Genomic DNA, 22,134 nt, shown 5'->3' with positions numbered 1-22,134 from the left:
AAATGTCCATATAGTATATTTTTGGTGATACTTAAGTTTTAGTGGCATTACCGAAAAACGTCCTATAAAGTGATGTCGTCTTAGAACCTCCTTGCATTCCTGACATTTTACGATATCGTTATACAATATTAATGCTAACTTTAAAAATGTCACAATACGCCATGCGCTTATGGTCTGTGTACCAGCATGAACCTCCCTCCATATCCGTGGGGTCGACACTAGGGGGGCCGCTAAGGTAGCAGATCTACTTTTTTTAAAAGTGTCATAATATAAGGATATACCCACAGTCAAAAATGTCAGGAAAAATTATATTTTAAGGACATTTATAAATGCCACCTAAACTAATTTATAATGACATAATAAATATCATTATAATAATTTATAAATACATTAATATTTATCATTAATATTTATTTAGAATATATAACTTTAATTCAATATTTATACATCATCACAATTTACCGACCATTTAGAATAGAAAATACAAAACAAAATTTAAAGGGATAATAAATATTTTTATTCATCCAATAATCATTTGAGTCAAATTTACAAATGCTAAATCTTTTACATCTAAAACAACCTACTCACACTCCAAATATTAAATTTTAATACTAACAAAGTCTTGTAAAATAAAAACTCGATTAGATGGATCATCTTCAACTATTATATTGATTCATAAAAATCCAAGTACCTGTCATCTGCAGATACAATAATGAAATATATATATATATATATATATATATATATATATATATATATTTGCATAAGTGAAATAAAATAATGAAAATACAAAATTAATGAAAATAATTCAAAATATTGTATATCATACCAAACGAGAAAAATGCAAAGTAACATTCCACATGTATCTTATAGTAGTCTTCGCTTTCTGTTAACTACAAACATAAAAGCAAACAATGAAAAGTTTTTATTTCCATAACGGTAGATGTGCACCAACAAAGCAAACATCATTACTAACAAAATAAATCAACAAACTTTACTTGTCAATAAACATCAGTAATCAGTCTTCTCATTATCACTTAAACCAACTAGGGAAAATGCATACTACACAAACTTAATAAAGCTGAGTTTATTCACACTTCTTTAAACTATCAACCTTAACTCCAATTCTACTTGAAATTTAATGGCTAGGCACATACACAAAGAAATTGGTAAAGTTTTGAACTATATATAGACTACTTTGACAAATATAAAAGAGCATGAAAGATTGATACATGTACTTTATGAACTCTACCAAAAAATAAATAAATAAAAAGAAAAGAAACAAAAATAGTGCTCGTGCTTTAAAAACCCCAGCTAGTGTCTTGAGAATTTTTCCACTTCAACACACAAGGAGATATTAGAATTGGCAAAAAGTTGTTTGCAAGGTTGCCCAATAATAAATGAGTTCAATGCTTGAACATATAGAATATCTCATTGGTATACCCAACGTAATACTTATCGTTAAGATTGGACTTAGACTAAAAACACTTAATTGCATAAAATCCTACACCAAGTTCATTGAGCTCTGATTTAACATAGGAACAATTCTAGGTGATATGAGTGCATATGACATCTGCAAACCAGAAGTATTTGTCTACATAGCCAAAATATATGAGGTTAATAAGCAACACGAGATAAACAACTAGATTCTTTAAGGAAAAAAAATATCATATTTCTTGCTTTGTAATGTAATTAGAAGGTCTTCATAAACCATTCATAAGAAAATGCAAAATTAGTACATCATTGGCAACAATCACGGAGTTCGAAAGACTATGCAAAGTAATTGGCTAAGCCAAAGAAAAATGTGAATGCTAGACATGTCCCAAAAATAATAGCAAACAAAATGCAAAATTAGTACTCTTTGAAGCAAGTCATTCTATCTGCTATCTGATTAATTCATAGTTCCTTCTGTCAATTTCAAACAAAATATGATTCCCGCACTAACACAATAGAAAAGATGTTGAACTGCTAGTTCAGAACAAAGACTCTCAAATCTTGATACCAATCAATCGAAACCGTCGATCCAAAATTGAAGAGACGAAATCTATGCATCCAATCATGAGATACAACAATTACGAAAACAAAAATTAGAGCTTGATCTTCAAATCAATAGGAGGGAAACCCTAGCTCCAATAAACCATCCTGAACTATGAAATCAAGCATGCAAAATCATAGGCTCACCAGAGATCGCACGCACCTATGACTTCTGAGAACCAAAATCATATGCGTTTGGCATTTTCAGATGGGGATCAGAGGGAGCGATCTTTCCTTCTTCCGCCATTGCCGAAGTAGACGAAGGGAAAGAGACGACAAGGTTTAAAATGACATCCTTGGATGTGGGGAGGGAGCCGGAAGAGGAAGACACGCTGATCTCCTCTACCTTCGACACCTTCTCGTTCTTCTGGCGATCAGAATGTGGCAACGCGAAGCAAACCCTCGTCGCCTGGCGAGACTGTGAATGGTGCTGCAGTGAGGGAAGAAATAAGAAATAGGGTTACCTTTGATCTCCTCCATACTTGCTGCGGAGAGGGAAGAACCTGGCTTCGCTGCAAAAAGGAAAGAAAAGACGAAGAGGTGTGAGACAGAGGAAACCTAGCGACAACAGAGGAAAGGAAACCTAGCAGCGATAGAGGAAAGGAAAGGAAAGATGAAGAGGTGGGAGACAAAGGAAATGATCGTCTGGGAAGCGAAAGTGTAGGTTAATTTATTTATAATATAATAACATTTATAAAATATGTTAGTAGAGGTCTAATATGATCATTTTTATAAAATAATAATCAATTGTAAAGAGTATCATTATAAAGTATTTATAATGATATTTTTTTATAAGTGTCATTAATAAAATGTCATAATAGATCTTTTTTCTTATAGTGATGCAGAGTCTAAAATTCATGCATTCGTCAGTTGCTCCGAACTCAACATAACTGATAGCATATCTCCATCACTGCTCTCTGAATTTTCCTCTTTAACTATTTTTGCAGACTTTACCGAACTACCTTTGTTCTCTACAATATGTTTCTTTATCTCTGGCAATTTCTCTTGATATGACATTTGCCTCCATATTTATAGCACATGATCACTTTCTTTCTTCTTAACTTAGAACAAGCCTTATTGTTGTTACCAAATCCATGCTAAGATTTGCTCCTACCAAGCTCTTGGTTGCTATTTATCACAAGTCCTTCTCCTTGAGAAACTTCATCGCTTGTTTTCTTCCTTTGGTGAAAATCTAGCAGCACACCTATGATCTCCTCTAATTTGAGAATTTCCTTATCCCACATCAAAGTAGAAACCAAATTCTCGTACGTAGAAAATGAAGGTAGAGAATTCAACAACATCAGTGCCTTATCTTCATCTTCGATCTTCACATCAACCCGCTTCGAATAACTCACAATCTGGTAGAATACGTTGATGTGCTGGCTCAGATTGGTTCCGTCTGTCATCTTCATCCTGAATAATTTATGCTTGAGATACAACTTGTTTGTCAATGACTTTGACATGTACAATCTTTCGAGCTTTTGCCAAACTACCACCGGTGACTCCTCGTCTTTGACATGGTACATCTCATCATCCGTAAGACAAAGCCTGATTATTGCCACTGGCTTCACCTGAAGTTCTTTCCAATCTAATATCTCCATGCTTTCCGGTTTCCTTTTTCCTAGCGCCTTCACCATGCCTTGTTACACCAACAAGTCCTTGACCTTTTTTTGCCATAATCTAAAGTTCTCAGTTCCATCAAACTTCACTATATCAAACTTCACATAAGTCATCCTCGACATGTCGAAGAAATTTGCTAAAATATGTAGCTCTGATACCAATTATTGTGTAAAGAGGGGGGGACACCTTTCAACTTCTAATGCGGAAGAAGAGAAAGAGAGAAAGAGATCGCGCGGAGCAACAAGACAAAGATGCACAAAAGGAGAGCAAACATGAAGAAGGAGAAGAAGAAGAGGAAGAACAAAAGTGATCGTGGTTCGACAGCATGCCTACTCTACAAAATGACCGAAGTTTTATTAGAATTATCTTTACACAAGAAAATCATATTCCATGATTCTTGTGATTGTTGTTGTATAATAGGTTTACAATGATTCCTATAAATAGTGCATAAATCTCAGACCCGGTAAAATCATAATAAAATTTTATTATGAAAAATTGCAACAAAATTTTGTTATGAAAAACTGTAACAGAATTATGTTATATAAAATCGTAATAGAATTTTATTACCAAAAATCTTAACATATTTTTCTTCCATGACATCTATCGTATTGGTTTTCATCCTATGTTTTATTATATATAAACTTTTAGAGTTATCTTATCAGATAAGACATGTTTATAACCACCAAGTCTTATCTAATAAGACTAATAAAAAGTAGCAAGTCTTATCTAATAAGACTCGAATATAATATGGTCAAGTCTTATCTAATAAGACTTTATATAATAATGTGGTCAAATCTTATCTACTAAGACATTATCTAATATTGTGGGCTTTATTTGATTTGGGTTTATGTGAAAAACCTAAATAAATATTAGATTAACCATTAATCTAATAAGTTTAAGATCTAATTAGATTAATTTAATAATCTAATAAGATTCAATTAGATTAATGTGAGACTTTGATTGTATTCTTAACACTAACGTGGCCTCCGACGTGGACCGATAAGGTCTCGAATTGCTAACATGGGGCAGGATAATGATTGGATGGCTGATGTGGCAAAGCGATAAGGGTTGACCTACTGATGGGGTAGAGGGACCTATCAAGGATGAGGACCAAATCTTGATCCAATGTCTACGTCAATTGGTATATATCGATTAGGCGGATTGGTGGACCAATTGAGACCTATAAAAGAAGGTCTCGTGCTGAGGCTCAGAACAACAATTCTCAAGTGATCGAACTTGTGTCTCGCTCCAAAAAGGCCAACGCTATTCCAAGACGTTCTTCGACAACTGTGCACAAGTACATACATTAAATTGTTGGTATAATTTGTGTTCTTACTTTGTTCGTCTTCTCGTACTTTATTCTCTAAGGACGGTAAATGTGTTACCGCTCTAAAAGATGAATTTTTAGTGGATTGTCCATTAGAAGCAATAATCAATGATCATAGATCTTGGATTAACAGTCGTCGAGCTGTGAATTAAGAAAAAAAAAATAAAGTGTTTCTTTTGTTTTGTGTTACTTTTACTATACTTTGTGTACTTTCAAAAAAACATGAAAAAGTGATACACATTATTCACCCTCCTCTAGCGCGCTTCTTGATCCTACACACTCTCCTTGCTTCTTTTTCTCTCCATTGGTGTACTCTTTCTCCAAGCTTCTCATGCCTCGGATGCATTGAACTCATTGTCTCCCTTCTCATATCATCCTTCTCACTCACTTGTGTCTTCTACTCTAGGTGTACTTGCCTCTCATACTCCTCGTCCTTTGATCTCTTAAGTGTCTCATACCATCCTTCTCCATTCTTCCATGGATCCTGAGTCATCAAGTATTCTTATATATTTTTAAATTCCTACACACTTAGACACACACACTAGATCACTATACAAAGGCCTAACTTAAATCCTTTCCTCAAATATCAAAATCATGATCAAACCATTCAGGATACGTTTGGTTCAAGCTATTCTGTATAACGTTGGTTATGCAATTATCAAATAATCGTATAACCAAGGTTATGAGGAATACAACATAATTTAATATTGTTTGGTTCAATTTTAGATAATATTATAACCTAATTTAACATTTACTATTTTATTATTGGTTTAATTATTTTAATAGGATAATATAATTTAGGGGTGAGAAAGCCTCCATTTTTGCCTGCAGCTTCACCAACCTGATCTCCATGTCGCCCTCCTCTTCCTTGCTCTCTGCCACCACCATGGCGTTGGTCTTAGCGATCGGTGTTATCTCCACCTCGCTCTATCTCCCCCACCCAAAATTCATGTCGCACACCTTAAACTTCGATGACCCGGCGACACTCAGCGGTGGTTCGGTTGTCGGGGCCTTGTACCTCTTTGGCAACTCCTATGTTAATGCCTTAAAAGGTCCTTCTTTGAACACCTTGATGGCTTCTCCAATTGCCCTCGTGGTTGTCACCACCTCATCTTTGTATGTGAGGTCACCAATCTCTAACTCCACGAAGCAACCGCTGAGATAGTTGCCAAAGTATTCTGTCATAATCGGTGATTTCAACCTTCCCCTGCAGTCAGCGAAGAATCCCAAGAAGGATGTTTGTCCTTGTCATTTTTTGGACGTGTGTTTTGACATGGCAAAGCCATGCGTAGGCATAGGCAACCACCACACTGGAGCAGTGGAATGAGGCAGTGGTGGGGCCTCCCGTCGCAAACTCCAATTTATCGATGTGTTTCTTTCCGATTGTGAAGGATTCAAGGACAACGTCTGATGATGTGGTTTGGTGAAGCATGGTCTCAATACTGGTCAAAATCCCGTTGTAGGAGTAGAGGTCGTCGGGATCGGAAATGAAGCTTCTCTCTAGCACCGGCGGAGCCACCGGTACTACCCTGCTGAAGCGGCTGTCGCCGGCCATGCTGCCATGAATCGCATCAAACTCAACCCATCTCAAGCGGCATGGTGCACAGAAAGAAGCGAGGATAATTTTGGGAACAATTTGCTGTTAACTCCATAATCATCAAAAACCACCCATTTTAGCAGTAATCGCATCTCCAGTTTCAATGACGCTTGTTGATATGATAGGTGTGATGGAAACTCTAGAATCATTTATTACCTAAATCAAATAGGGATAAATAATATAACCTTGGTTCGATAATCAAAGATATCAACGATTACTCCTAACCAAACCCACCCTCAAAGTAATCTCCCTTTCAAACTAACTAGGGTACCAATAATCTCACAATCTCTCCTCTCTTATGTTTAGCAAAAATTATTTAAGTTAGGGTACAACAGTAAGAAAATAAAGATTAATGCATAATCAAATACAAAATCAAATAAGTAGGCTCCCCCTACATCTTTTTCCCCGTAAATTTACTTTCTAATTTTCTGATCATAATTTAACCTAAATTTTCTCCTTTGAGACTTTGGTCTTTTTATAAGCCTTCTCCATGAAGTGTCTTGTTGCCACGGGATTGCTAATGTGGTAGGGTTCCATTCACCCAGAATGCTTTTCAGTAATCCTGAAATCCTAATCAACTTAGATCTATTCTAGACACTCAATGTCTATTTCCAATCTCCCAAATCCCTTTTTGATCGCTCGATTCATCCTATCAGTCAACTCCATATCCTATTATATATATATATATATATATATCCTATTATATATATATATATATATATATATATATATATATATATATATATATATATAACTCCTATTTTGAGTACATACACAATTCTTATTTGAAAATATCTTCTGTATGGGAAGAAGAAATAAAAAGAAATTTAGAAAATAAATCAAAATCTTTAAAATCTGTATTCGATATAATTACAACAAACAGAGAAGAAATCATCGAAGAAGAAGAAGAAATCAATAAAGAAAAAAATCATTCAAAAAAAATCCTCAACAATTATACAAACTAATTGAAGAATTAGAAGTAGTTAATCACATAATCAAGATTACAAGAAATAAAATATAACTTAATGTAGTTTGGTTCAATCCTAGGCAATGTAATAAAAATTTATTTATTTGAAGATTTTAATATATAACATAGTTTAACATTCACTGTATTATTCTGGTTCAACCTAAATATTTTTATAACTAAATCAATTTGATATTTGATTATTTTTTTAAACAAATTAAATTAAATTAATATTATATTAATATTATTAATAGGTTGATGATATATTTAATAAATAAATATAATTGATTTATACATTTTAAAATTGCATAATAGAACTTGATCGAATGTCATACAATCAAATACCTTTTTTCACTAGAGGCAACAGTTCAACTCTCTTTTTACATATCACTATAAAAAATAAGACATTTTGGGACGAATTTTAAAAAAAATTCGTTGCAAAATTTTTTGGGACGAAATCAGGGACGTAAATATTTTCGTCCCAAAATCTTTGATGCCAACTTTTGGAACGAATTATGGTTTGTTGCAAATTTGGCAACGAATTTGGGGACAAAATTGGCGACGAATAAAATTTTCGTCCCCAAATTCGTCGCAAAAAAGGAACGAATAATTTTTTGTTGCAAACTTAGCAACGAATTTGGGGATGAATTCAGTTCGGAGGAAATAATTTTTTGTTGCCAAATTTGTCCCTATTTTTGTAACAAATTTGGGTACGAATTCGGTGTCAAATTATTTTTTTTTGCTAAGTTTGTCCCTAATATTACAACGAATTTGGGGACTAATTCGGTGACAAATTTTTTTTTTTGCCAAATTTGTCCCTAATTTTGCAACAAATAATAAATTTGTTGCAAAATGGGCAACGTATTTTGCAACAAAATTTGGCAATGACTTCAATATTCGTAGCCAAATTCGTTGATAATTTTCATAAGCATTTGCGACGAATTTGAGAACAAAAATACTAATTTAATTAATAAATAAATTTTCGTCCCAAAATTCGTCCCAGAATCTGGGACGAATTTTGTGGATTCGTCCCAAAATTAGTCCCAAAATCTGGGACAAATTTTGTGGATTCATCCCAGAATTCGTCCCAAATTCTGGGACGAATCCACATATTCGTCCCAGATTCTGGGACGAAAATAAATTTGTCGCAAAATTATTGAGGATTATGATAGAATGGGAACAAATCGTTTTCGTCGCCAAATTCGTCCCTAATATTAAATTTTTTTTCCAAATTAAATTTCTTTCTATAATTCAATCCATAAATACATAAACACCAAATTCAAATAACATATTATATACATTCAACACGTCCTAATTTCACATACAGGAGTAATAATTGAACTCAATCAACTCATAATTCAACAAACATAAAGATCTCAACAAATTTTACAAGATCTATCTTGTTCAAGCTTCTAGAAAATATTATAAAGTTCAACAATCAAATGTTATATAAATCCATCATCCATCCAAGGAGGTAAATAAACTAAGAATACATCAAGTCATCTTCGTCTGCCACAAAAGCTTTGCACCCCCTCAAATCTCCTTTGCCTACATAACAACAAACAAATAAACCAGATCATGTGTAAAAAGAAAGATTATAAATATGATACGATATGCCCATGCAACAAGAAAGATTGGAAACAAGACATAACTGTGAAAAACATTCAAATAAATGCCCTATTTACCAACGATATGAACCATCCATGTCATAAAATTATAAGAAGTATCTTGAAGCTAAGTAAAAGTATCGTAAATATGATACAACCTAATATAAATGGCACATCAAATTGTTATAATAATACCTATTTCACCATATCAATCAATAGCTACAAATATTCTATGTCCATGACACATGGAGAACATGAAAGATATTCTTAAAATTTCCTAACATATGAAAATAACTCAAATGAAGAAAACACAAACTAATTAAACTTAATTTTTTCGTGATACAAGTGTTTTAGTAATCATGGTTACTTGGTTGCTAGGTAAACTCTAATCATAATTTGCAATTTGAACTAATAATACAATAGTAACAAATTTCAATAAATTAAAAGCAATTAAAAAATAAATAAATAAATAAAATTAAAAGTTTAACATGTTACTTAATACTTACTTTTTTTCTCGGACCTTTAGTTCGCCTTACCAACCCTATTAAAAATAAATTGACAATATTAATTAAAATAAAAATTAGAAAAGTTAACAAGCCATTGATTAATGTGTAAAACAGTAAACATGAGACAAATAATCATCATACATAATTATGGAAAAAATTTTTAAATAAGCTAACAAAACTTACCCATCATCAAAAATCAAAGTCATCATTGTGATTATCATCATCCTCCTCCTCCGCCTCCTCTTCCTCATTCTGCATTATACCTGAATTCTTGTTATACATCCAACTTCGCTCATTCTGCATTTTAACTGAATTCAGCTATTTAGTTAAACATTATTAAAAGAGATAAATCTTATCATTGAAGACGAAACAACAAAGAACAGTTTATCAAAAAGAAGAAACGCAATTAATCAACTATAAAATAACTATTTAAAGCTAACTTTATATACAGATCATTAAATGCATATTAATGAACTTAGGAATACCGAAAAGAGGTGAACAAATACAGTTGTCTTCAACTACACTGAGATCACGCCAAATTGAGACCTGCACAAACAACATTATCAATTATTATAGTATTAATCTAACAATTTTAATAAAGTTGAAGCAATTATAATTAAATTGAAATAATAATATTTTAATGGAACAAAATTTGGAAAAAAAACAAAATTACTCTCTATATTAGAGCAATTGTGGATCAGAATTGACATTTTTTTAGATGAAAAATAAAATATTTTGATAAGGATGTTTTTGAGATAAAAAATAGAATAGGGTCGCTTCTGTTATTTTCTTTAAAAGAAAATTTTTTTAACAGTAATAATAATGATGAGCACCCTTTAAATTTTGCATCAAAGAAAAAAAAAATATGTCAACTCTATTGTAATTTGTCCCTCCATTAATTAATTCCAATCTAAAAACTATCCTACAAGTATTTGTAATGATAAAGAGGATCAGTACACAGAAAATCAAAGGTAAATTTATACCTATGGTATATTGGAGCTCCCCATACATTTAGGATTCGAAATCCTAGTATCAAAATTTTGCCCTAGTGTAGTTGAGATTTTATTACTTCCACACCCCTAAACTGCACATCTATATACAAGAACTACAAATCTTTATCCAAAAAACAGCCCTAAACCCTATTTCACAGATCATTGGTCATTGACATCTAAGTGATCAAGGGTTGCAGTGCTTTTCTTTGTTAACAAACAAGAATGAAGCCCTAAATTTCACAGATCAGTACTCCACCATTCCAAATCTTGCGACATCAGTGCTAGCAGCGGCGATTCGCGGCCACGCGCTGCCAGGCGCGGCCACCCGCGGCCACGCGCGGCCAGCCGCGGCCACACGCGGCCAGCCGCGGCCTCGCGAGAAGAAGTGGGCAGTTGTGGGAGAAGGGAGAGGGAAGAGGGGAGAAGGGAGAGGGTTACCTGTGCCGCAGCCGATCGGGAAGGAATCAGTCGCCGCAAGAGTTGCAGTGAAGGGATGAGTGAAGGGGCAGATGGGTGGGAGGAGATTTAGGGCAGTTTTTGGGACGAATCTAGGAATTCGTCCCCAAATCTGGGACGAATTCCAGATTTCATCCCAAAATATAAAAAAATTTTAAAAAAAATAGAAAAATGATTCGGAGACATTAAATATGGACTTAGAGATGTCGTATTTTCGTGAAACAAGTTTTTATGGGTTTCTAATTTTCTTGTGATCTTAAAAATATTTTCTTTTTTAATTTTAATATAATATAATGACTTTGGTGATTTTTTACCTTGGATTAGGTCATATTCAAGTTAAAAAAATCACCACACTCAAAATATAAAGTTAAAATTCAGGATTAGGATATTTATATGATCGGTACAAAATTAGGAACTCATAGAAACTTGTTTCATGGAATTCCGAGATCGTTAGGTCCATATTTAGGCCTTCCGAATGATTTTTCTTTTAATTTTTATTTTTCTTAAATTTGGGACGAATCCTGGATTCGTCCCTAAATCTGGGACGAATCTAGAAATTCGTCCCAAAATCTGGGACGAATCCAGGATTCGTCCCAAATTTAAGAAAAATAAAAATTAAAAGAAACATCATTCGGAAGACCTAAATATGGACCTAACGATCTCGGAATTTTATGAAACAAGTTTCTTTGGGTTCCTAATTTTCTCATGATCTTAAAAATATCTTCATCCATAATTTTAACATATTGTATTGAGTGCGGTGAATTTTTTATTATGAATTAGGTCATATTCATGTTAAAAAATCATCACACTTAATTAATTAGGTTAAAATTCAGATTTAGGATATTTTTATGATCATGAGAAAATTAAGAATCCATAGAAACTTGTTTCATGAAATTCTGAGATCGTTAGGTCCATAATTAGGCCTTCCGAATGATTTTTCTTTTAATTTTTATTTTTCTTAAATTTGGGACGAATCCTGGATTCGTCCCAAAATCTGGGACGAATCCAGAAATTCGTCCCAAAATCTGGGACGAATCCAAGATTCGTCCCAAATTTAAGAAAAGTAAAAATTAAAAGAAAAATCATTCGGAAGGCCTAAATATGGACCTAACGATCTCGGAATTTCATTAAACAAGTTTCTTCGGGTTCCTAATTTTCTCATGATCTTAAAAATATCGTCATCCATAATTTTAATCTCATATATTTAGCGTGGTAATTTTTTAATCCGAATTTGACCTATTTCAGGTAAAAATCACACGAAACTCAATCTATTATTTTAAAATTAAGGATGAGGATATATTTATGATTAAGGGAAAATTAGAAACTTATACACTCTTATTTCATGAAATTCTGAAATCTGTAGATCAATATTTTAAGTTTTAAACACATATTCAAACATGCGTTAAACGCTAAAATATTATATTAACACTAAACTATCTATGTTTCACTAAATATGGACCTAACGATCTCGGAATTTTATGAAACAAGTTTCTTTGGATTCCTAATTTTCTCATGATCTTAAAAATATCTTCATCCATAATTTTAACATATTGTATTGAGTGCGGTGAATTTTTTATTACAAATTTAAGAAAAATAAAAATTAAAAGAAAAATCATTCGGAAGGCCTAAATATGGACCTAACGATCTCGGAATTTCATGAAACAAGTTTATATGGATTCCTAATTTTCTCATAATCATAAAAATATCCTAAATCTGAATTTTAACCTAATAAATTAAGTGTGGTGATTTTTTAACATGAATATGACCTAATTCGTAGGTTTCACTCTATTGTAATTTGTCCCTCCATTAATTAATTCCAATCTAAAAACTATCCTACAAGTATTTGTAATGATAAAGAGGATCAGTACACAGAAAATCAAAGGTAAATTTATACCTATGGTATATTGGAGCTCCCCATACATTTAGGATTCGAAACCCTAGTATCAAAATTTTGCCCTAGTGTAATTGAGATTTTATTACTTCCACACCCCGAAACTGCACATCTATATACAAGAAGAACTACAAATCTTTATCCAAAAAATAGCCCTAAACCCTATTTCACAGATCATTGGTCATTGACATCTAAGTGATCAAGGGTTGCAGTGCTTTTCTTTGTTAACAAACAAGAATGAAGCCCTAAATTTCACAGATCAGTACTCCACCATTCCAAATCTTGCAACATCAGTGCTAGCAGCGGCGACTCGCGGCCAACTTCCGCCAGCCACGCGCGGCCACGCGCGGAATTTCATGAACCTAACGATCTCGGAATGTCTTTTAAGTTTTAAACACATATTCAAACATGCGTTAAACGCTAACATATTATATTAATACTAAACTATCTATGTTTCACTAAATATGGACCTAACGATCTCGGAATTTTATGAAACAAGTTTCTTTGGGTTCCTAATTTTCTCATGATCTTAAACTATCTTCATCCATAATTTTAACATATTGTATTGAGTGCGGTGAATTTTTTATTACGAATTAGGTCATATTCATGTTAAAAAATCACCACACTTAATTTATTAGGTTAAAATTCAGATTTAGGATATTTTTATGATCATGAGAAAATTAGGAATCCATAGAAACTTGTTTCATGAAATTCTGAGATCGTTAGGTCCATATTTAGGCCTTCCGAATGATTTTTCTTTTAATTTTTATTTTTCTTAAATTTGGGACGAATCCTGGATTCGTCCCAAAATCTGGGACGAATCCAGAAATTCGTCCCAAAATCTGGGACGAATCCAGAAATTCGTCCCAAAATTTGGGATGAATCCAGGATTCGTCCCAAATTTAAGAAAAATAAAAATTAAAAGAAAAATCATTCGGAAGGCCTAAATATGGACCTAACGATCTCGGAATTTCATGAAACAAGTTTCTTCGGGTTCCTAATTTTCTCATCATCTTAAAAATATCTTCATCCGTAATTTTAACATATTATTAAGCGCAGTTAATTTTTTATTACGATTTATGTTAAATTAGGTTTAAAAAATCACCACACTAAATATATGAGGTTAAAATTATGAATGAAGATATTTTTAAGATCTTGAGAAAATTAGAAACCCAGAAAAACTTATTTCATAAAATTCTGAGATCGTTAAGTACATATTTGGGTCTTCCGAATGATTTTCCTTTTATTTTTTATTTTTTTAATACTAAACTGTCTATGTTTCACTAAATATGGACCTAACGATCTCGAAATTTCATGAAACAAGTTTCTTCGGGTTCCTAATTTTCACATGATCTTAAAAATATCGTCATCCATAATTTTAATCTCATATATTTAGCGTGGTGATTTTTTAACCCGAATTTGACCTATTTCAGGTAAAAATCACACGAAACTCAATATATTTTTTTAAAATTAAGGATGAGGATATATTTATGATTAAGGGAAAATTAGAAACTTATAGACTTTTGTTTCAAGAAATTCTGACATCTGTGGATCAATATTTTAAGTTTTAAACACATATTCAAACATGCGTTAAACGCTAACATACTTAATTAATACTAAACTATCTATGTTTCACTAAATATAGAGCTAACGATCTCGGAATTTTATGAAACAAGTTTCTTTGGGTTCCTAATTTTCTCATGATTTTAAAAATATCTTCATCCATAATTTTAACATATTGTATTGAGTGCGGTTTATTTTTAATTACGAATTAGGTCATATTCATGTTAAAAAAATTACCACACTTAATTTATTAGGTTAAAATTCAGATTTAGGATATTTTTGTGATCATGAGAAAATTAGAAATCCGTAGAAACATGTTTCATGAAATTCCGAGATCGTTAGGTCCATATTTAGGCTTTCCAAATGATTTTTCTTTTAATTTTTATTTTTCTTAAATTTGGGACGAATCCTAGATTCGTCCCAAAATCTGGGACGAATCCAGAAATTCGTCCCAAACTTAAGAAAAATAAAAATTAAAAGAAAAATCATTCGAAAGACCTAAATATGGACCTAACGATCTCAGAATTTGATGAAACAAGTTTCTATGGATTCCTAATTTTCTCATGATCATAAAAATATCTTCATCCATAATTTTAACATATTGTATTGAGTGCGGTGAATTTTTTATTACGAATTAGGTTATATTTATGTTAAAAAATCACCACACTTAATTTATTAGGTTAAAATTCAGATTTAGGATATTTTTATGATCATGAGAAAATTAGGAATCCATAGAAACTTGTTTCATGAAATTCCGAGATCGTTAGGTCCATATTTAGGTCTTCCGAATGATTTTTCTTTTAAATTTTAATTTTCTTAAATTTGGGACGAATCCTGGATTCGTCCCTAAATCTGGGACGAATCCAGAAATTCGTCCCAAAATCTGGGACGAATCCAGAAATTCGTCCCAAATTTTGGGACGAATCCAGGATTCGTCCCAAATTAAAGAAAAATACAAATTAAAATAAAAATCATTCGAAAGGCCTAAATATGAACCTAACGATCTCGGAATTTTATGAAACAAGTTTCTTTGAATTCCTAATTTTCTCATGATCTTAAAAATATCTTCATCCATAATTTTAACATATTGTTTTTAGTGCGGTGAATTTTTAATTATGAATTAGGTCATATTCATGTTAAAAAATCACCACTTAATTAATTAGGTTAAAATTCTGATTTAGGATATTTTTATGATCATGAGAAAATTAGGAATCCATAAAAACTTGTTTCATGAAATTCTGAGATCGTTAGGTCCATATTTAGGTCTTCCAAATGATTTTTCTTTTAATTTTTATTTTTCTTAAATTTGGGACGAATCCTGGATTCGTCCCAAAATCTGGGACGAATCCAGAAATCGTTCCAAAATCTGGGACGAATCCAGAAATTCGTCCCAAAATTTTGGACGAATCCAGGATTCGTCCCAAATTTAAGAAAAATAAAAATTAAAAGAAAAATCATTCGGAAGGCCTAAATATGGATCTAACGATCTCGGAATTTCATGAAACAAGTTTCTTCGGGTTCCTAATTTTCTCATCATCTTAAAAATATCTTCATCCGTAATTTTAACATATTATTAAGCACAGTTAATTTTTTATTACGATTTATGTTAAATTCGGTTTAAAAAATCACCACACTAAATATATGAGGTTAAAATTATGAATGAAGATATTTTTAAGATCTTGAGAAGATTAGAAACCCATAAAAACTTATTTCATAAAATTCTGAGATCGTTAAGTACATATTTAGTCTTCCGAATGATTTTCCTTTTATTTTTTATTTTTTTAATACTAAACTGTCTATGTTTCACTAAATATGGACCTAACGATCTCGGAATTTTATGAAATAAGTTTCTATGGATTTCTAATTTTCTTATAATCTAAAAAATATCTTCATCTTTAATTTTAACATATTACATTGAGTGCGGTAAATTTTTTATTACGAATTAGGTCATATTCATATTAAAAAATCACCACACTTAATTTATTAGGTTAAAATTCAGATTTAGGATATTTTTATGATCATGAGAAAATTATGAATCCATAGAAACTTGTTTCATGAAATTCCGAGATCGTTAGGTCCATATTTTATCCTTCCGAATGATTTTTTCAATTTTTATTTTTCTTAAATTTGGGACGAATTCTGAATTCGTCCCAAAATCTAGGACGAATCCAGAAATTCGTCCCAAATTTTGGGACGAATCCAAGATTCGTCCCAGATTTTGGGACGAATCCAGGATTCGTCCCAAATTTAAGAAAAATAGAAATTAAAAGTAAATTTATTTGGAAGGCCTAAATATGGACCTAGCATTCTCGGAATTTTATGAAACAAGTTTCTATAGATTTCTAATTTTTTTGTAATCTTAAAAATATCTTCATTCATAATTTTAACATACTATATTAAATGCGGTGAATTTTTTATTATGAATTAGGTCAAATTCGGGTTAAAAAATTACCATACTAAATATATGAGGTTAAAATTATGGATGAGGATATTTTTAAGATCATGAGAAAATTAAAAATCCATAGAAACTTATTTCATAAAATTCTGAGTTCGTTAGGTCCATATTTAGGCCTTCCAAATGATTTGTCTTTTTATTTTTTATTTTTCTTAAATCTGGGACGAATCCTGGATTCGTCCCAAAATCTGGGACTAATCTTGGATTCATCCCAGATTTTGGCCCATTTTTTTAATTTTTTTCTTAAAAAAGTTTTGATTATGGAACAAATCCTGGATTCGTCCCAGAATCTGGGATGAATTTTGCAACGAAAATAATGTTCGTTGGGAATTTGTGACGAAATTATTTTGTTGCAGATTTCGTTTCTAATTCGGATCAAATTTTGTTTTTGTTGCCAAAATTGTTGCGATTTTGGGACGAAAATTTTTCGTCCCAATCTTTCGCCCCTAAATTATTGTTTTTTTGTAGTGTATTTTTTGTTCTTTTTCCTACTCGTGGGGTGATAGCTCAGTGTTAATTGAGATTCATACAATTGCAACCTAACTCTTTGGATATTAAAATGAAACAAATAAACAAACAAACATTGGAAATTGATTACTTCATACCTATGGAATTGGATGACATCCCTGTTGTATAGATAATGGAATATGTCAACTAAAACTACCTTTATGTGTCACTTTCAGAACTTCCTCTTATACTTCAAATCTTTGTTCGACTACCTTTTTAGATGATCTTTTGTTAAGTTGTAATAAATTACATGCTGGAACCAGATTCATACAATTTGATTAGTTATGAAAAACATACTTAAACTTGCAATGTATTTTCTAGAATAATGAAGTCAAAAGAGGACATTTTTGAGAGTGATAAGGAATATAGTTGGTGATCAGATGCTTAGACAGGCTGCTCAAAAGGCACAAATGCAGTGTGCAAATGGGATGGATTGAAATTATTAGTACAAATGCAGAGAGGGAAGCGTCAAATGCACAAATTTTGTACAAATCCAGTGTGCAAATAGTTACATCAAATGGGAAGGCTCCCCATCGTGTGCAAAATTATTCTAACAGTATGAATATGTCCAGTTTTAAAAGGGGATGGATTGATCATTCAACACAATCAATTTACAGGCCACAGGAGTTGCAATCATTTATTTCAATGTCCGGTTTAACTGGCAATAAAAAAAAAATGACAGACTATCACCAAAACTTAATAAAAATTTTATTTTTGAACTAATTCAACCAGCAATTTTGATAAACATAAAATAATATATCATCCAAGTTCAATCGAAAATGATATTCATTCAATAAGTTTTGTTCAAAATAATATCATGATTATCCAAAAATATATTAAAATAAAAGTACCAACAACCTAATTCAAATATCTAATTCATTTTGGATGAATTTCGGAGACCTTCTTCCCCACATAATTTCTCCTAAATGCTTAGAGAATTCTACGAAGAAGTTGTCAACCTTGTGTTCATCCTTGAAGATGTACTCCCCAACATCCATAATTTCTTGCTTAGAGAATTCATGAAGTTCTATTAACTCATCATACATCTTCATTTTTCTATCACTACCCCATTTGTTTATTAAAGTAGGTGGAAATTCCCTTCATCTCTTCATTAGTCTCAGTAACAGTTGTAACATACTTGTTTGATGGACAAACTGATGAATTTAGGATCTCAGATTTCCTTATTACTTAGTTGACATCATCATATTATTCATCTTTGTGACCTTCAGCATGTTCGGCTTTTTCATGCTCAAACAATAAATTAGCTTGATGGAAAATCTTAAATTTTGATGATACTGAATAACTAATAATAGTGAATAAAAACCTACAATTCTGTTTTAAACAAGAATTCTATTCCAAACTAAAACTTGGTATTAGGTCATAACAAATCTAGGTAAAAGTCATCTAATTTTGCAAAAAGATGAACTCTGTCACCCTAGCACCTCCCCCCCCCCATGACTACCCCACACCATTGAGAGGGAGTAAATTAGGAAACGAAGATAGCCATCACATGGGAGGGTAATTTCACAGTTTTTATCGGGATTCGACCCTTGCTCAATTTTGCATACCTCACATGTGATAGTTCACAGGTTAATTTCATAGTTTTTATCGGGGCAGGTAAAAGTCATCTAAGAACACAATTAAGAAGCCTAAATTAGACAAAAACTAGATCTCAATGAATCTACTTAAAGACATAGCTATATGATAGTTCACAGGTTAATCTTAAAAGGCTGTACTCATTCAATGATACTTTACTAAATAGTATTTGTGAACTCAGCATCAAAATAAAAATTTCCCAGATGAATGTTAAGCTAATGCTGTGTTAATAAAATGCATAATTGTAGTTGCAAAATAATCTCTTCAAGTAAACAGAAAGAAGCATATCAAGGAAGCTACCACAAAAAAAAGAATAGGGAGAATCTGAGAAACTATTGATACTAGGAAGTACAAAGGATAAAAGAAAATTGCATCACTAATCTGTGTAATGTTAGTTGAGCCTGATCATAAAGATAAATAAGAATAAAAAGGCTAAAAAATGCAGATTAGACAAATGAAGCACAAGTAATAAATGTATCTTTCAAATTATCATACTCAATACTATTAGGAAAATATGAAATTAATAACATGGACATCAATGGATACATCATTATTTCAGAGTATGAAGAAAACTAGCAAGAACTAACAACAGAACTTAACTAAATCAAAATTACATAATCAACTGAGTCAAGGAAATTACATAAAATGCATTCATTGTCATACTGAATAGCTTTGCTGTAAGTACAAAAGGGCAAAAAGGGCAAAATGGAAACAAGACAATGCTAAACAAACAAGCCAAGATAGAAATTCATCAGAGATATCCAAGGAAGAAAACAAGGAGAAATGCTCAGCTTAAAAACATGGTCTTTCATGAGAAAAAAATAACAGTTCAAGGTCTAGGTTCCACGACCACCACCCAGACAGAAACGGATCTGTGCTGGATAAACAAAATCCCAAAATCTTACTATTAATCAAATAGATACCTATGAAGAATGCCGCTAGGGTTCTTCGCGATCGCGAGTCAGGAAAACCGCACCTTCGTGAGTGGGATGCTGCTAGGGTTCTTCGCAGAGTGAGGATGCCTTCAAACTCTACTAGGGTTTCACGAGTTGGGACCCCTCCGCGACTGTGACTTCGTGAGTCAGCAAAGTTGGGAATAAGTAAGGTCTGATTATCATTTAATAATTTTTTAGGGATAATTTTGTACCAAAGAGTAAATATTGGAGGATAATTTTGGAAAGAAAATAAATGAAGAAAAATCTTATTTTTTTGAGGATTTCCCATTCCAGATTGCATACCCACATTTGCTGACGTGTCAAACATGCATCAACGACTCAGAAATCACTCATTATCTAAACCAAATAAGATTTTTATTGATGACATTGGATAAATAACCAAGGTTATCAATAACAATCTATAACAAAGCGCACCCTATAGTGTGGTATGATTACCCAAACCTATATTTCGAACAACCATAGTTTAGGTCACTCAAAACTTTGACTCGAGTCTACCAAGGCTAGGTCCTCCTAGGTTGAGGTCTAACCTTTATCCAAGTATAAATTCACTCAACTACCATCTCACAACAGTTGACCTTGTGCAGTCTTCTACTTGTCTTCTCATTCTTCGAATGTATAAGTTCTCTAGTTCATTTCTCATGCTTTCTTCTTGTTTTACTGGTGTACTATTTTATCAAGCTTTTTATCCCTCAGGTGCATTGAGCCTATCAGCTCCCTTCCCTGTTATCTTTATCTCTCGCTTACGTCTTCTGCTCCAGATGTGCCCACCTCTGATATTTTTTGTTCTTCAGACACACTTTAGTCATGATTTAACTTACTTCTCACTTCTATCTTCTCTCCTTTGACAATATCAAAAATTGAGATCAAAATAATCTTAGAATTAATTACTTTGAGCAATATTTACATCTCTCCCTTATTGGAGTTTAATTTGTAAATATTAGTTTTCAAAATTGAAATTCCCCTTGGTATATCTATTTTCAGAAAATTATTTAAAATTTATAAAATTCAAAATTTATGTTTGCCATATTTTAACATAAAAATATTTATAATGACAAATGCATATCAATTTTTAAGATTATAACATAAAATTGAGTCCATCATACATGATTTTATTCAAAAAATTATGAGAAAATTTATAAATTTTAAAAAATCATGAAATTTTTAAGACTTAAATTTTCATGCCATATTTTAGAGAAAACTATTTTTCAAAAAAAATTATTCTATTTTTGAAATTTGAGAATTTAACTATGAAACTAACTTTAAACTAAGCATTATGTAATTACAATAAGTTATTTACCAGTCTACTATAGCAGTGAAAAAATGACCTCCAAGATATTGAAAAGTAAATTGGAACGTCACATGGCATATCATCAACTACACGAATCTAATTTCTCCCTTTCCCACTAGATTGCCTTTGGTGCAAGATTATCGGCATTAACACCTAGAAAATTCACTACAATGCTAGTTTTCAACGACAAATTCATAGAAACATTACTACAACTGGGCAAAAATTCAGTTAATCGAACAAACCAATCGAAATTTAAAATTTAGTTCGATTTATTTGAAAATTTAATTTTTTCTTAAAAAATCAATTAATTCGGTTCAATTTCAATTTTATAATTTTTTATTTGATTAAACATCGAATAGACCGAATTAACCAATTTTTTAGTTTAAACCAAAATTTTAAACCCTATATTTTAAAACCGAAATAGATTTTATCTTAAAAATTGATTTTATTTGAAACAATTGGTTTCTTAAAAAAATCTATTAATTTAGGTTTCAACCGAATTAATTAATATTTTATTAGTTCAGTTTATTCATTTTTTTAAAATACAGTCAATTTGATTCGGTTTGGTTAATTCGATTGGATTCTGTTCGATTTTAATCGAATGCTCACCCTAACTACAACAATATCTCAGTAACTATATATTGAAATTGTTTCCTAGAAAGTGCATCATGAATGGTCAACTAGTGCAAGATCACACTGCTGAATGAACCTTGATCGACACACCTCAGATAAATTGTTTCAGCTTTCAAAATGTACTTTCGTACAAAAGCAAAAG

General features: G+C 31.9%; 1 long non-coding RNA gene across 1 annotated transcript; it reads right to left on the bottom strand.

Moving 5' to 3' along the window:
• Positions 1-8,857: 8,857 nt before the first annotated feature.
• On the bottom strand, positions 8,858-20,192 carry LOC121971785. Its single transcript, XR_006109240.1, has 5 exons — positions 20,039-20,192; positions 10,141-10,201; positions 9,839-9,963; positions 9,656-9,690; positions 8,858-9,090 (listed from the first exon to the last, which is right to left on the bottom strand). It is a non-coding gene; the product is annotated as an uncharacterized LOC121971785 (long non-coding RNA).
• Between the last annotated feature and the right edge of the window lie 1,942 nt (positions 20,193-22,134).

The sequence above is a fragment of the Zingiber officinale genome, chromosome 4A, assembly GCF_018446385.1.
Source record: "Zingiber officinale cultivar Zhangliang chromosome 4A, Zo_v1.1, whole genome shotgun sequence".
Classification (NCBI taxonomy): Eukaryota; Viridiplantae; Streptophyta; class Magnoliopsida; order Zingiberales; family Zingiberaceae; genus Zingiber; species Zingiber officinale.
The sequence above is the reverse complement of the archived record's forward strand: the minus strand, read 5'-3'. Positions and strand labels throughout refer to the sequence as shown.